Source organism: Centruroides vittatus, unplaced genomic scaffold (assembly GCF_030686945.1).
Source record: "Centruroides vittatus isolate TY-2023 unplaced genomic scaffold, ASM3068694v2 contig_2054, whole genome shotgun sequence".
In the NCBI taxonomy this organism is placed as follows: Eukaryota; Metazoa; Arthropoda; class Arachnida; order Scorpiones; family Buthidae; genus Centruroides; species Centruroides vittatus.
In genome coordinates, this window is record NW_027121272.1 from 296100 (window position 1) to 312463 (window position 16364).

The 16364-nt window shown below is 25.9% G+C and overlaps 1 protein-coding gene across 1 annotated transcript in view; it reads right to left on the reverse strand.

Annotated features, from left to right (window-relative positions):
- LOC136970597 (uncharacterized) overlaps nucleotides 1-15351 on the reverse strand; it is a 97271-nt gene extending 81920 nt beyond the window's left edge. Inside the window, exon 1 of the mRNA XM_067265043.1 lies at nucleotides 15258-15351. The gene's annotated coding sequence lies outside the window, so the exon portion shown is untranslated. The remainder of the gene's footprint in view (nucleotides 1-15257) is intronic.
- Between the last annotated feature and the right edge of the window lie 1013 nt (nucleotides 15352-16364).

Genomic DNA, 16364 nt, shown 5'->3' on the forward strand with positions numbered 1-16364 from the left:
TATTTTTGAATCTTGCGTTAAAGGAAAATAATAATTAAATATTTTCTTGCGGTGTGAGAGGAAGGGTGAAGCGACGTTTTCTAGGTAGATTAAACCCTCCAAATTAATCCAGAAAAGTCGAAATTAATTGCATTACATAGTATAATAGCATTTAAATAATTTATTAAAGGAATTAACATACAAAATTGCATTTACCTTTTACCTTGGTGTGGCGCAATAGAACAAAATATATAGTACGAGTGATTAGTACAGCATCACTCATTAAATTTCAACGTAACTTTTAAGATTATTATCGAACGTTAATTAAACAAACTTTAAGTGCTTTCGGGTAGATTTGCCAATTTTTATTCGCTTCGTGTTACTTTTGTAATAAATTCGTAACGTAATAATAATAATAATAATATAATTAAATTCCGACTTATGTAATGCGCTGGTGGATTGGTGGATGTATCAGTTTAGAAAATAGAAAAGAGAAAGATAAACGATCCTTAACTAATTTAGTTTAATACTAGTTACACTCGTGGGGGTGTGATTTGTAGAATGGAGTCGAAAATCATGTTGAAGGATAGTACATTAATGGCGTAAGAATTCAACCATGTGTAATGGACTGAGTCATTATTTACCGTATATTTATGCATGGTCGAAAATGTCTTGTTCTGTCATTCTTAACAACTCCTAATCTTCTCGTCTGGCGTGATTTATTTTTGATTCTTTATGGAGGGATGCCACCAAATTTAACTGAGAAAAATCCATTTTGTCACCAGTTACGCTTGTCCTATCTGACGGATTGCTTTCCGTCTCCGAGACGAATTTTCCTTATAACCCCTCGAGTGTTTTTGATGAAAAAGATCGAGTGTTGCTTCGGTAGCAATCTTTGTTGCTATAGTAACATGCGCCCCTCTCGACAATTCAGTAATAATACCAAAATACGCAATTAAGACCATTTAAATTTAATCGTCTCGTGTCGCTTCTATAATAATAATAATAACAATATGTTACTCTAATAACATCTATTCAGGCCAATTTATATTGTTCTTAGTCTATAAACGATAAAGTTTACAATTATTTTCTTATATAATTTACGTCCTGCTTGCTACTATAGCAATAAAATTTCACTTTAATAATGTAAAGCACGTATATCCAGTGTAATATATTTTGTACAATACAAAAATATTTGATACCTTTACAACACAATTTTTGATGCTTCTTATTTTGATTCTTGATGTATTACCACTTATTTGATACCGTTATACAACGCTTGATATCTCCTATTTTAATACTCGATTTATTCCCTGTTATTTGATACCTTTACAACACGATTTTTGATGCCTCTTATTTTGATTCTTTCTTTATTATCTGTTATTTGATGCCTGTATACACCAATACCACTTATTTTGATTCTTTCTTTATTATCTGTTATTTGATGCCTCTTATTTTGATATTTGATGCCTGTATACACCAATACCACTTATTTTGATTCTTGATTTATTCTCTTCCATTTCATATCTTTATAGAATATTTTTTGATACCTCTTATTTTGCTCCTATAGTATAAAAATATAAACTTAAATGTATATTTTAAGCAAATATCTCGGCTTAATTTATATTATTTATAGCCCTTATATACTTTTATCCATATTTTTCTTAACTAACATTGTTATCTTGTCAAAATTCATGCATTTACTCAATATATATATATATATATATATATATATATATTTTTTTTTTTTTCTTTCCTTAAAAATCCTTGTTACTACATCATAATTATTATTATGATAGATTAAAATTTATTGCAGCATTAACAATTTTATTAATATAGTCGATAAATTTTAAGAACTAATCGTATGTCAGACTTATCGTTTTATTATTGAAGGTAGCATTAACAAAGGAGCTTGTGTAAAGGAGTGTATAAAATTTATAAACAGAATAAATTTATTTATTTATATTTATACACTTTAATTTTGTATATTTTCGTTCAGCCAAATAAAATAAAGTTCAATTTTTATATAGCCTAAATAAAAGTAAAAACAAAAAAAAAAAAAGAATTGAAACTTAGTTTTAGTTGAGTGACATTTGTTTTACATAATTTGAAATTCAATACATTTATCAAATTGTTTGAATTTAATTTTCGAATATTTTTTTTATTTTATTTTATTTTTTATTCATCGAATTTTTATCAAATTACATTTTAAATTTTATTTATTTTTTATTTGAAAATTTATACTTTATCTTGAAATTTTTTTAGTATAGAATACAAGCTTATATCCTATTGAGAGTTTATATCCTATACAATTTTCAAATTGTAGCTCTATAGATTCTCGCTGATGTCTGTATGGCTGTGTGTCCGTTCCGCCCTTGCTTGATCGATAGAGTAGTTACATAGATGAAAATCGAGACCAGATATGGAAAGGTCCCAATTAACTATACACGAACTTCAGTCTGGACCGGAAGTCACGTGATTTTTAAAAATTAAAATATGATTAAAAATTCCAGCTCGTCATCGTGACGACGTCACAATAAGTGATCGCTGGTTTTATTTTATTTTTATTATTATAATTTGTTTGTAATATTAGAACAAACAATTATAAAAATCGAGTAAAAATAAATCGCAGTATATAAAAATATTTTTTAAATAAATTTTTGTTTGATTTATTTCTAAATTTCAAATTCAAATTTATATTCATTTCGAAATCCGTATGACGTGTTTTAAATGAAAATAAATGATTGGCAAAACGTTACAACGATGCTTTTCTTCTTCATCCCTCTTCCCATTGGCTCGAATTAATCACGTGGCACGATTTTGTATATTGGCCTATCAGCGGCAATTTTTCAAACTTCCCCTAATCTTTACATGACGTAATATATGATTCTTGATCACTTTAAACTCTTCATATATCAAATTACTTCCATATTTTAAATATTTAAATACGTAAAAAATGTATATAGTTGTCATTTATTTTCGTTTATTTCAATTAAATTAATGAAAGGTATTAAAATGTGGAGCCAAAGACCGAATTTTTATTTTATGAAGTGAAATTTTATATAATTACAATGCATATTTATCATAACTTTGAAAATTATACATTCGGAAGTCACGTGCTCGTTTCATTCTACTTCTGTGACGAATTACACCCGCTCTGATTAATTATTGGATGGATTAATGCCACGTCATGCATATATTACGCCACACTATACCAGACATTTATTAATTGCTTACGTAGTAAAGCTACGTCATAAGGTAATTATTACCTCACATTTAGAATAATTTCAATTACAAAAATGATAAATTTCACTGTTACGTCATATTTTGCGCGAAATAAATCAATTATACTGAAATTTACGATATTTTTTTTGTGTATATTTCGATTTTCGCACGTGAAATATCGATTGTTACGTCACGCGTAAGAAAATCAGCATTGTTATGTCATGTAAAATATTTTATATTACTTTATTGTGTTACATATGCTTGTTTATCGACACGTGTCTTTCATATTGTTACGTAATAATCGAGAGTGTATCGTCTTTCCGTCACTCCTATTTTTTTTCTTTCTTTCTTTCTTTCTTCTGACGTAGGAGTGTGATAAATTGACAGTTACGTCAGAAAAAATAAAATCTGTAATTATTACGTAGTAATGGGAAATGATGTTAACAGACACTATTACGTCATATTATTTTTTAAAAACGATTCTTACCATATTACGTCAAATTCGTTTTCAATTATGTAAATACAATTAAACCTGCGTAAAACGGAATTTCACGGTACCGAATTTGGCAGGTTTCCGTTTTAAGCAGGTTTTTTTAAGCACACAAAATCGCTACGTTTCGAAGAATTTTTTCCATTTTATTCGGGTTCCGTTTGAGCAGGTTTTACTGTAATATTGAAATACTCTTGCAAAATTTATTGTTTTCATTACACTAAAATTTAATTAAGATTTTACCTGTAAATATTTTAAACGAAGATTTCGAATAAAAATAATTAAAATTTCAAAAATAATGTATACTATAACCTGTCCAAAACGGACCTTAATAAAACGTAAACCTGCCTAAACGGGAAAAATTCATAAAAACCTAGCAATTTTCTGTGTTAAAAAACCTGTTCAAAACGGAATAAATATTCGATACTTTACGGGTCCGGCTTACACAGGTTTCACTGTAATTTTTAATCTTATTCGAGTAATACTAACTTTTTCACTTTATTATTTATTTCCTGTATTTGACGGAAATAAACACGTAAATATTTTTCTGTTTATGTATTCAGTTTTAGTATTTCTTGGTGTTATTTTTATTTTAAAGTAAATACTTTTAACGTCAGACGTGTGTACAGTATTAATTATATAGAAGGGAGGAAAAGAAAGTTAAAAACTAACGTGATAAGCATTCATTTGTATTCTTTCTTGCCCTTCTCCTACCCTTAAATATAGTATTCGTATCCGTATTATAATTATAATTGTCAATTATGTTGCTGTAACAATCCAGGAAGTTAACATTCTGTAATTTATGCTAAACCTTAACTTGTTATAGCTGAGAAGCTAAATCATATCACAAATACATATAAATCCTATATTAGATGTTCAATCTCTGTAATGATGATCTATTCATTACTATCCCTTATTATGGTCAGTAAAACCTGTTCAGAAGGAATGTTGTATAAAGCGTAACCTGCCTAAACGGAAAAAAATTCTTCGCGAATGGAGCGGTTTTGTGTGTTAAGAAAGCCCCTGTTAAATACGGAAACTTGCCAGAATATTCGGTGCTGTACGATTACAGTTTAAACAGGTTTTACTGTGTTTTCTTATATAACGTTAATGTTAATGTATATTATTAAAATAATGAAAATAATTTATTCTACAGTAAAACCTGTGTAAAACGGAATCGCATGACAACGAATATTCTTTCCGGTTTGGAAGTTTTCCGCTTTGAACAGGGTTTTTAACATACAAAATCACTCCATTCCGAAAATTTTTTTCTGTTTAGGCAAGTTTCTATTTTATTTAAGTTCCGTTTTGGACAGGTTTTACTGTTTATAAATATTTAAAATTTTTATTTTATAAAAACTTTAGCATTAATCATAACATTTTTATGAGAAGAATTTATATTATAATCATTTTAATTATGCCCGAAATTAGAAAATATATTTTAACATTAATTTAATATAACGTAATTATAATTAACATATTTTAATTATGCCCAAAATATATTAATTTCGGTCGTAATTAAAACGATTATAACACAAATACCCTTTATAAAAAGTTATTATTTATGCTAAAATATTTATAAATAAAACAAATTTTTTCAAGATGAAATTAAGTTTAAAATACAATAAAACCTGTTCAAAACGGAACCTGAATAAAACCGAAAAGTTTTCAAAACAAAGCGATTTTGTGTGGCTTAAAAAACTTGTTCAAAACGGAAATTTCTCATACCGAAAAAAAATTGAGTTCAGTGCAATTCTGGATAACACAGGTTTTAATTTATTTTAATTAATTATGTATAAAAATCAACTCAAATTTATTGATTTAAGGTGAAAGAAACTACCCTACATGAAGAGGGAATGAAGTAGCAGTGTGTAAACGTGTACAAACTTCATCCCACCTTTACGGAATAATTTACAAGAATAAAACGGCTTATTTATCACGAATATAATTAGCATAAAGTAACTTTGTGTTGTATCGGATAAACATAGACTCACATCGATTTTAGATAATAGAGAAAATGAATCGAAATGCATAAAATATGTCACAACACTCATTTCTAATTAGCAAAATTCAACGAAAGTGTCGTTACACTTAAAATAACAGCAAATATTAATTAAAATAAGGAATTAAAACTTGCAAACTAACTTACATGTACAGGAATCTGCCGAAAAAAGAGGGGGAGAGCCGAATGTAAACTAGTTGTTATAATTAATAATTAAGCAAATATATCTTTCTTTAATGATATTTATATTGAGGAAACAGTCAAAAATTTAAAAAATAATATATATATATATATTAATAATAAATAATAAAAATGAATATTAATTTTGTAAATTCAGATTTGTTCGAGCGGATAAACAGGAAACAGCAGCAACAAACTGAATAAATATTTAAGTTATCGTCGACTACAGGTCAATACTAAAATTAATTTATATAATATTTATACTTACGAAAATAGCAGAAAAATTTAAATTTCGTTTTCAGAAGTTCTTGTTAAAATAAAATAATAATAATTTGAATGTGTTCGTTTTATCTCCATCAAAATTTTATAATTATTATTTGAGTATTTAATTAAATTCGCTGTTAATGCAGTTTTTTCCCCAAGTTTATTTGAAATATTTATAACAAAATTATAAAAGATGAGAAGTAAATAAATTAATTTAAATAAAATTATTATCATAATTTATCCAGTTTTTATTATACCGAAAATTACTGGGCTGCAATTCAAATTGCAAATTTATACATTTCCACTGCCGTCTGTTTGTTTGTCTGTCTTTTCTTCGTTAATCTCGAGAACGGAATTAGATACATGAAAATCGAGACCACATATCGAAAGTTTGGGAGCCGGAAGCCTCAATTAATTATATACGAACTTTTGATCTGGACCGGATGTGACGTTATTTTTTAAACTAAAGTTTCAGCCCGGAATTGTGACGAAGTCTTTAAAATATACATTCGACTTTATATTATTAATTTAATATAAAAGTAATAATGTAGTAAAACCTGTCTAAAACGAAACGAACCTGAATAAAACCTGCCTAAACGGAAAAGTTTCTTATAAACGGAGCGATTTTGTGTTTAAAAAAACCTGTTACAAACGGAAAGCTTCCTTCCAAACGTTCCGTTCGATCCGTTATACACAGGTTTTACTGTATTTAAAAAATATAATAATTATTCATTTTAAAAAACAAAAGTTGATGTTATTTGTATTCAAAAAAATTTTATATTTTTTTATATTATCTTTATATTAATAAAATTTATATTCATGAATTCTTTCGTCTACATTAAATTACTTTCATTTTTTAATATAAAATAATTTTTTCGTAAAAAAATATTTTTTACTAAACATTCAAATGTTTCTTTATATATAAAGTAAGCAAAAGTTCTTTATTTCAGAGAAAATACAGTGAATTTCTTTAATTTATTTAACCTTCAAAGCCATATTTTAAGGTTATTCTTTGTATAAATCAATTTATTTTCTTTAAAATAATAATAATAATAATCTCATTTGTGTATAATCTTATTTAAGATTATCTAATGCCATAATTTTTAAATAAATATGTTTTATAGATTTAAAAATGTAATGGCCTTAAATTAATTAGCTTAATATAATATAAAAAATTTAAAATATTTAATAAAAAGAAATAAGTTTTGATAACCTTTTAACCTAGTAAATCAATTTAAAAAAACAACGTCTATTATTGGTTTATTTTAAAATTATATTTTTACACTAATTGGATTTAATTTTATCAGCCTTTCGTTTATTGGTAAGTTTAAAATTTAAAAACAGTTAAATTCGTTAGCTTATTGGTTATTATTTATACCTTTCACTTATTGGTCAGTTTTTAAATTTAAAACGGTTAAATCTGTTAGCTTATTGGTTATTCGTTATACTTTTCATTTATTGGTCGGTTTAAAAAATTTAAAACGGTTAAATTCGTTATTTTTATTGGTTAATTTTTTCCCATCATTTCTTAAAGTAAGATGCATGATTTAAACGATAAATTATCATAAATTATACAATAATAAAAACTTTTAAATAAATTTTGCATAATTCCATGGCATTATTATTCTTTTAAATTATGATATTAGATACTTTATCTTGGAATAATTTAAGATTTTTGAACTTTTAAGTCATATTTTTTTTTAAATAGAAAGAAGGAATAATTTTGTCAAAGAGAAACTTCAGATGACTTAATCAATAATGCATTTGTCAAAAAGAACCCTTTCAAAATAGTATAATATTTTTAAAAAATTCGAACAAAATTTCTTTTCTTTCAACGTAAATAGCTTCTTTACATTATTTTTATCAAATAAATTTCTAATAATAAAAAATTTAATTCAATTAAAGTTTATTGAATGGACGATTTTCCCCTTTTAAGGTTTTATTAAGTTGAATATTTATGAATAATTTGCATAAATTTATGGTCCTATTAAGCAAAAATAGAAGGGAAAAAAACAAGGAAAAGTTTTCTTTTTTGTTTTTAGATAATTTGCTTCTTCAAAAATGTATTTTTAACTAATCTTTAGTGGAAATGTTACAAGAATCCTTGGAACATTGTCTAATTATATTCCAACGAAAATATTACACGAAAAAAAAAATTTTTTGATATAATTTTTGAAAGAATAATTTAAGATTAATATAATTTAAAAAGTTTTGGGCTAAGTTTTTTTCCGTGTTATTTGTGCAAATAACATTTTCCTCCCCTTCCCCCCTTCTTTATTTTTGTAATAAGATTTATTCGAAAATTAATCTCTCGTACGTAAGTAATGCTAAAAAGTAAAATTGTATGAGGATAGTAGAATATGTTAATAAATACTTTTATATAAATTGATTTGTTTTAAATTTATTTTTAATATATAAAATTTATCTCGTTAACTTAGTTGTAATTTGGATAAACAGGAAACATTGTGTCGTACTTGGAGTTTTTGCATATTTTTATATACAGAAAAACAAGTTTTTATTCGAACCTGCACCTGTAAACGGTGGCCAGTTTTTTCAGGAATGTTTATTTTTGAAACGTATACAAAATAACCTGCGAACAACGACCAACTCCATTTTATCACGAAGTGTCAAGGGGATGAAATTTGGGTTGAGTAGTGGATTGATCAGATTTCGTGGTAGCTTAAATTTTCCGCAGGGTCTTACAGAGTACGAAAAATTTGGTGCAGATTGAAGATTGATTAAAGAGGTTGGGAATGAATAAAAGGATGAAATTTGGGAAGAGTAAGGTGTCCAGGTTATATGCCCAGATTGTCCAGGCTTATTAGTCGAATCTCCAACAACGACAACCTCTAAACGGCGGCCAGTTTTTCATAAACGTTTCTTTTTGAAATACGTACAAATAACCTGCAAACAGCGACCAATTCTATTTTATCACGAAGTGTGAAGGGGTGAAATTAGGGGAGGGTTGGAGTATCCAGGTTTTTATGATAGCCTGTATTTTTTGAAAGGTTCTCAAAGTAACTATGAAAAATTCGTTGCATGTAGGTACACAGAGAAAGCTATACTGTATTGTATATGTATATAATAATGAAGTTTTTATCATATTTTCGTTAAAAAATTGATAAAATTATGAAATTTAACGTTAAATTTTACTATTTATCTGCTATTAATATTTTATAACATTAAAACTTTAAAATTTTGATAATTTTACGATAATTAATTGGTTCATAAGTTTTAGTTTTATAAATGTTCTTAAGGTGAGACTATTTATTTTGAACAAAATAAGACTAGAGCATGATTCAAACTAATATATAATAAATTTCAAGACTTCAAAAATTTCTCTCAAGATAATTATTTTTAAAAGAAAACAATTTCTTTCACAATATTTTTTTTCTTCCTTATTTTTTCTGTATGGGAGTTTCTTAAGGCTAACATTCTTTTGAAGTTTAAGGGAAATTGTTTAAATTCCTAATAAAATTAATTCATGAAAGATAACATCACAATTTACTCTAATTTATCTTTGGAACTTTTAAAAAAATGAATAAAGAAATTCTGAAGTTATCACATAAAAAAACAGGAAATACTTAAGGTGTAGGGCCACATCTTATGTTCAAAATCGATGAAAGGAAGTAGCAATTATATTGCAGAAAATATTTAAAACGTCACAAAAGATCGATCATGTTGAATCTGGATTTTTGCATGCCTTAGAAAAACATCTGTCAATCTGACAATCGATGGCGTAGAAAGTTATGGACTACACTTTGAAACTCTATCCTTATCGAATACATGGCGAACATCAGAATCCAATAACACTGCATTCCTCAACGAGATCCAATATCTCCTCAAATTTTGCATTCTGTCGCCGCCATCTTTGGACCATCATCTTTACACTATTTTTGTTCGCCTGAAGATGCGTGATTACATTCAATTGTTCCACTAACGTATCCACTTTAAAATATTTTGAGCTCCTTTTTTTCTTCATACCTGTATTTTACTAAGCAATTCCTCACCAAACTTTCTTTATTTTAGTCTGGTCACTCGATTTAACTATAGTGAAGATAAATTTCTGCTTTAAAATCGCCGTTTAAATATGGTAATTAAACGGCGATTTTACGGCTGATTTTACGTTTGTACTTAGTGGGGATGGTCGTGATTTCTGTTTTCTATTGAGAAATAGGATGGCAATGATAACTTTTTTTTCTGTTTTTACTAGTTATATTGATGATGGAGATATCGTTTTTCGTATAATATATGGTGATGATACTATTATCTTGTTTGCTATTAATCGAATAATGGTCAAAATCTCTTCTTACAAGCTGCAACAATGGTTAAATTTGTATTTATTTACTAAAATAAACATTACTTAACGAATTACTTAATGTTTTATACAACAAAAACAATGTAAATTTTCAAAATTTAGTTTAATATCAGAGTTTTGTTTCTTAATTTCTAAAATTTTAACTGAAACACCAAAGTGTAAACTATATCTAAATTTCGGAAGATCTACAATGATTGAAAATTCATCACTTCTTCAGACAAATTCATCACCATAGAAACTTCGAATTTCGATCGAATTTCGGGTTTACGTTATTATCACAGGATATATTTATAATTATTAATAATTAATAATTATACGCGGACGATGAAGATGATACAGGATTAAGCAAAAACAAATCAGAAAACTTCATTTATCCAACTTACATTATTCTCCATTAAAAAGAATCAGATGACATCTGCTAACAAAATGAAAGAACAAATTCCATTATCTTTAAGTGCCTTCGTAAATTTGAATTTAATTTAGTAGCCAGCGTGTGGGTCTGTCTGTGTGTGTAAGAGGGGGAGAACAAATTACAACTGGTAAGTTTTATCATACTCTAGTACAATCGCACCATTTGCTTAACAAAAACTAGAGGATACATCACTAATAATTTATTCTTCATGATTTATAATACTTTTTGACTAGGGAAAAAATTCATCAGCGTATTTTTTACGAAGAAATTACGATTTTTAAAAATTTTTTTTAATCGATATCCATTATAGTAATTGTAGAATTGGTTCTTTTTAAAATATATAATAAATTAAATATTATTTTTGCATTAAAAAATTAATTTTTGTGATATTTTCCTTCTCTAAATCAGGAAAATTTTGGTGTAGATCAGGATTTAATGTGGAAAAAATGGTCATTTTTTGTCTAGTTTTTTAGGACATATGACGTTGATACAATGAATAAATTTGCATGAAAGTGTTATTTAAGTATTCGAGTCATGGTTTTTTAATTTAATTTATTTCAAAAAATCCAAAATAGCTGTAATATCTTCTCCAAAATTAGCTAATTTATTTGACGTGTAATACCTAACAATATTACGATTTTAAACATGATATTCGGAATTAAAATTTGCATATTTTATGCAGAGGAAATTCTTATTATTTAACGCCAAATGTGTAAATTTTCGCAAGAATTTTACATGCCGACACGCAATGATTTTAATTAGAATTTTCCGTAAAATAATTTCAGCTATTATAAAGTGATAACTACGCAGAATTTAATGCCGTTCGGGTTTATACTTAAATTTTTGATCAATAAAATGATCATTTAGCGGGGAAAAATGACGACATTTACTTTAAAAATAATCTAAATTAACTTTAAAATGCAACGAGCAAAATTTATTGTTACATCGTCACAATGCCAAGCTGAAATTTTTAATAACATTTTAAAATTTATTTCATTTAAAGTATATGCTTATTTGCTCTCGATTTTAATACTATTTTTCTCCTGCACATCATACTTATCCGGACAACAACAAAGTCATGCCAGTCATTTATGTAACTTCTTTCTGGGTAAAAATATTTGAATTGAAATCACGTGACTTTCGGTTTAAACCGAAAGTTCTTATATAGTTAATTGAGACAGATATGAACATTTTAGAGGAAGAGTCTCCAATTAACTATATACGAACTTCCGGTCTGTGCCGGAAGTTACGTTATTTCAATTCAAAAATTTTTTCCTGAAAGGAGTTAGATGACCGGCACGACTCGATTGCTAGTAGGAAAAGTATGATGTACAGGGGCAAACCACAACTAATTTGAGGTGCAAAGCATATATTATTAAGCTAGGCTAAAATTTTTAATCATATTTTTAATTTATTTAATTAAAAATATGATTAAAAATTTCAGCCTAGCTTAATAATTAATTTTTGATAATTTTTATTAATTATTTTCCTATAAAAATTCCTTAAAAATCTACCGAATCTATTCACTTTAACAGCTAAAATCTATAGAAAAAAATACGAAAATTTAGCGGATAAAAATTAAATTAAACTCTATAATAATTAAATTCCTAATTATCTATCAGAAAAGTAGGTTTTTAAGTGAAAAATACCCTTAAATGAGGGATAATCATACTTGTAAATATCCTGGACAAACAGCGTTAATGTTAATCAGGATTAAACATTGATTAAACCAAGATCGATAGATGAAAAAGGAAATTTTTATAGTTTTAAATTAATTCAAAGTGTCATATACATATCTCTATATACATTATATTAAATTTAAGCTTATTATAATTTAATTTTATGTATTTCAAAACTAAAATGATTTTTCATTCATAAATGCACATTTTAAAATTTTTATAGAAGTTTTTAAACCGCATTAACTACACGAAAAAAATATATATATATTTTAAAAATCAATTTTACTTTTCTCATACTTTCCTCCCCCTAATATATATGCTAAATATGTAAAATTTTTGTTTAAAATAAAAAAATAAAATTATTCTAGACTTAATATGGGGGGTGTAATGGAGCGTAAACTTAACATAATGGGTTTTAATCTTCAGATCTGAAAATGGAGAAGACATTAAATGGATATTATCTGATGATTTTAAGTATAAAATCTGGTCAAAATTCTCAGAAAATAATAATATAAAAATAATATATTTTTATTGTGGAATTTCAAGCGTGGTATCCTACATGCTGCCACACAATATTTAAGTTAAATTCAACAGATGTTGGGTTTAATTTACTTGTTATCTATTAATTAATTGTGTAGAGAATTTCCAATATATTAGATAGAATTTTTAAAAAAATATTTAAAGTTTTATTATTATTATCATCATTATCAATACCGTTTTTATTTAAAGCCTTATAAAGTTAAGGTTATCATTTGTAAATAACGGTAATAAACTCCTGATTAAAAGTATCATCATCATCATCATCATCATCATCATCATCATCATCATTTTTATTTATTTATTTGAAAAAGTATATAAGTTAAATCCTAATAAACTTAATGATACTACTCGCATGTGACGATAATAAACTCTATATTAAATATATCATTATTATTATCATCATCACTTTTATTTATTTATTTAAAAAATTAATAGGTTAAAGACTAATAAACTTAAGATTGCTGACCGCAAATAACAATAATAAACTCTAAATCAAGGCTATCATCATCATTATCATCATCATCATGAATGATTATAATTTAGGTCTTCAATTTTCAACTTATATTATCTATACGATAATCAGTTTAATTAATTAGACGAATATTTTGTATGATTTTTTAATTGATAAAATAAGCTTTAAACATTATAAATTATTAAATCAAAATAATTTAATAAAAATTTTAAAAAGCTTTTTTTTATAAATGAATTTATTTATATTAATAATATTTTTATTAATTAGAATTTCCAAATACAATTTATAACTTTATTTATAAAAGAAAACTTAGTTTAAAAAAAAATTGAATTTAAAATCTATAAAATTTAATTTAGTAATTAATAAAATAAATGAATAAATTTTTGATATATAAACCTTAAAAAATAATTTAATTAATTTGTAAAAAAAATTCTTTTTAAAATTTGATTTAATTAAAAATTATTAATTTTTATTTTAAACGTAAATTCACTTTAATTTCACTTTTATTTTTCTTATTAAAAATTCACAAGTTTTTATTATTTTTTTTATAAAAATTTAATAAATAAAACACTTAAAAGACTCTTAAAAATTCAATTTTATATGGAAAATATTCAGCTCAAGCAAGAAATACGTTTAAAAATATATAACAGTATTTAAAACGAGAATATAATTAAAATAATTATAAATTAATTTTTTAAAAATTTCTTCATATGATAATTTCGATTATAATTAAGCTAAATTTAACCCTGTATACGAATTAAATTATTAAAATAATTATAATAATATGGAGATTATCTCTGATGATGTACACGATGCCTTACTTTATAACCGTTTAATGACAGCAGCTATCTATTTATTACAAACCGTGATTATCTCGCTCGTTCCCTCAAAAATTCACCAAACTCTAACTAATTACCTGATAAATTTATCACTAAAATAAGATACGATGATATCAAACCAAAAATAAAATTTAAAAAAAATAAGAGTATCCGCTTTCCTGCCTATCTGGAGAGCCTTGCACAAAAGAGACATTTACAGGCGCATAATAATAGAAAATGCGGATTTTCATTCGCTACTCTTTATGAAATTTGACAGTTTACACCGAACTGGATACTGTATAAACAAGTATCAAACTTAAACAGTGACGTACGGACCCATGTAATTTCGAATTTTATTACATTATCGATCCTGTTTTCTATTTAACGTTAATTAATGTTATGAACTAATAAAGTACTTTATCATTTATTTTATAAACCAAAACATAAATTTCTCTTGAAATATATTAAAAATTCGGAAATTTTTCTAAGTTAAATCTACCGTTTAAATTATTTATAAATTAATTTCACACGCGATAATACAGGTTCTATAACACCTTTCTATTTATAATAATTTAATTTGCATTTAAAAAATATTGCAGATAATCACTTTCAACTTTCGAATTTACCTATTATTTACTGTTAGGAAGAGATTTGATAGGGTAATTTTATATTTTATCGTTTATTATTTTGCTTTACTTACTGAGAAATTGTTAAATTTATACGAAACCAATTGTAAATTTCATCGAAAGAACGGTCTGAAAAATGTAAGGTGACTTTTTTCGGTGTTGTTAGAAGAAGAGCATCACCATTCAGAATACGAATAATAGAAAATTTAATAAATATTTAGCTGAAAATTAGGTAATTACGTCATGACTTACCTTGGCTGCTTATAAACATATTTTTAATCGAAAGAGTCTCGCCTATCCACTCTGATGTCGAAGGACTATCACTATACTTCTAGCACGATTCTAGTCAGAGCACTGACTGAGGAATCGTAGATGCCAACTGCTTTCCTTCAACCTCAAGTGGCGACCTCTGCAAGCGGAGCGAAGAGACCAAAATAAAACATCACTCGCCATCTAGAAAAATCCCCCCTCTATTTTTTTTACTACAAGGTCAATCGCTTCTTCCTTATTTTTTCTCTTAAAGCTAACTTTAAATTCTATCTGGAACTCGTCCCATTTGTTTAATATTGCCATCACGCACGCTAAATATTAATAATTTTGGAATTGTCTCAAAGGAAATTTATCTTTGTAAATTGCCAAAATAAGTTCATAGGTCAACTCCAAACTTTCTTTTTATAGTAGTTAGTGATTATCTTTTTGGGTTTCTAAGCAAAAATCAGAGTTGTGAGCAAAGTAACTTTGTTCTTAAACAAAAACAATCGCTTAATAAATGCTAATGATTTTGGATAAAATAGCTAAAAAATATACTTAAATATTAAATTACATTCAGAATTTATTCTTTTAATTAAAATAATTCAAATTCTAAATTAGAAACACCATTAAAGATTCGATTTTCTATAGAAATAAACTTAATTCGGTTATAAAATTTAAGCACCTTCAAATATTTAAAAAAAAATTGTAGAAATAATTAATTAAAAAAATTTAAAATTTATTAATTAAACAGATTTATTGCTGTTTTTCTGATGATTTAAACGTATAGAAACGTGGGATTTATTTTAAAAAAAATAAATAAATAATTGCCAAAATTAACAGAACAGAATAATGGGATTTAAAATATAATTTGTAATTGTTTATTTTCTAAAATATTCTTTCGATAAACTGATTATACATTCTTGTAGGATAAAGAAATCTTTGTGCTAATTTATACGATTAGTGTCAGTTCAGTGAAGCGTACTTCTGAAAATCTGATGCCAATTTTGTCTGTTTAGGGATTAAGATAAACTTATTTTTACCTTATTGCCTTACAAATAAACAATTTTTAATTAGTTGAATATATTCTAAGCGTAAGGTACACAGTAT